General features: G+C 40.2%; 1 protein-coding gene across 1 annotated transcript in view; it reads left to right on the forward strand.

Moving 5' to 3' along the window:
• Iars (isoleucyl-tRNA synthetase) overlaps positions 1-1,623 on the forward strand; it is a 70,782-nt gene that overhangs the window by 19,204 nt on the left and 49,955 nt on the right. The window lies entirely within an intron of this gene.

Here is a 1,623-nt window from a genome sequence, read left to right on the forward strand (position 1 = left end):
GAAGGTGGCTCAGTGGTAGAGTACTTGCCTTGCATGCATGAGGCCCTGGGTTTGATTCCTCAGCACCACATAAGCAGAAAAACAAATACAAAAAAAAAAAAAGCAAAAATCAGGGTGTTGGCTCATACCTTGTAATCTTAGCTACTCAGGAGGCTGAGATCTAAGGATCACAATTCAAAGCCAGCTGAGACAGGAAAGTCCATGAACCTCTTATATCCAATTAATCACCAGAAAACCGGAAGTGGTGCTGTAGCTCAAAGTGGTAGAGCATTAGTCTTGAGCTGAAGAGCTCAGGGACAGCGCCCAGGCCCAGAGTTCAATCCCCATGACGGACGCACATACACACAAAAAAAGTAAAGCATAACCAGGGACTAGTGGCTCACACCTGTAATCCTAGCTACTCAGGAGGCTTAAAGATTGAAAACCAGAAGAGTCTGAAACATATCTCCAATTAATCACCAAAAAACTGGAACTCCTCTTGTACATCACCTTTACAATAAAAGTTTTAAAAAGAAAGAAGAGAAAATGTGTGCTGTTATAAAGCGGTCACATAGAGATTAGTATTCCAAGGTACCTAGAGTAGTCACACTCAAACAGAAGGCACATACAGTTGCCCAAGTATGAGAGGGAAGGGAGAGTTAGTTTAATGAGCACAGAGTTTCAGTTTGGAATGATGACAGTTTGGATATACTGAGTATTAGTGATTATTCAAGATGGCTGATATATTTAATGCTGCTTAGAAGTGGAGAATTGGTTAATGTGACTTTTTTGTAAGTTGTGGGGCTTAACTCAGGGCCTGGGTACTATCCATGAGTTCTTTTGCTCAAGGCTAGCACTTTACCATTTTGAGCCACAGTGCCATTTCCTAACATGACTTTTTAAAACCAAAAGGCTATATTATACCAGGTAACTAGGTTCATACTAGCTTGTGTTGGTAAGGGAAGAATTTGAGAAAAGAGTGGAGTCAGAGTCAGGAGGCTGAGACCTAGTGGATTGTTTTTTATATTAAGTAATCACAAATTGGAAAACTATAGTAATACTTTATGGTTGTGTTGAAAATTTTAAGTACATTATGTAAAAATTGAACTACATAACGTGAGGGTCGGGATTGGTGGAAAATAGGGAGGAACAATAGGTGGGGTGACATTGATCAAGAAGCATTGTACTCATAACCTGACATAGAATGATAACCTCTTTGTACAACTACTAAATAATAAAATTAAATTAGACTTTAAAGAAAAAAAAATAAACTTTCACATGGTGGCTCATGCCTGTCATCTGAACTACTCAGGAGAGTCAGAACTGGTGGATCACAGTTCAAAACAAGCCTAGTAAGAAAAGTCTGAAAAACTCCATCTTTCGTTAACCAGAAAAATAATAGGCATTGCTTAAATGGTAGACTTACACATTTTTTGTACATGGGTTATTTTATGCCATGAAAATAATCTTATAAATGAGGGGCTGGGAAGGTGGCTCAGTGGTAGAGCGCTTGCCTTGCATGCCTGAGGCCCTGGGTTCGATTCCTCAGCATCACATAAGCAAAAAGAAAAAAGCCAGAAGTGGCGCTGTGGCTCAAGTGGTAGAGCGCTAGCCTTGAGCTGAAGAGCTGAGGGACAGCGCCCA

Source organism: Dipodomys ordii, unplaced genomic scaffold (genome assembly GCF_000151885.1).
Source record: "Dipodomys ordii isolate 6190 unplaced genomic scaffold, Dord_2.0 Scaffold93, whole genome shotgun sequence".
In the NCBI taxonomy this organism is placed as follows: domain Eukaryota; kingdom Metazoa; phylum Chordata; class Mammalia; order Rodentia; family Heteromyidae; genus Dipodomys; species Dipodomys ordii.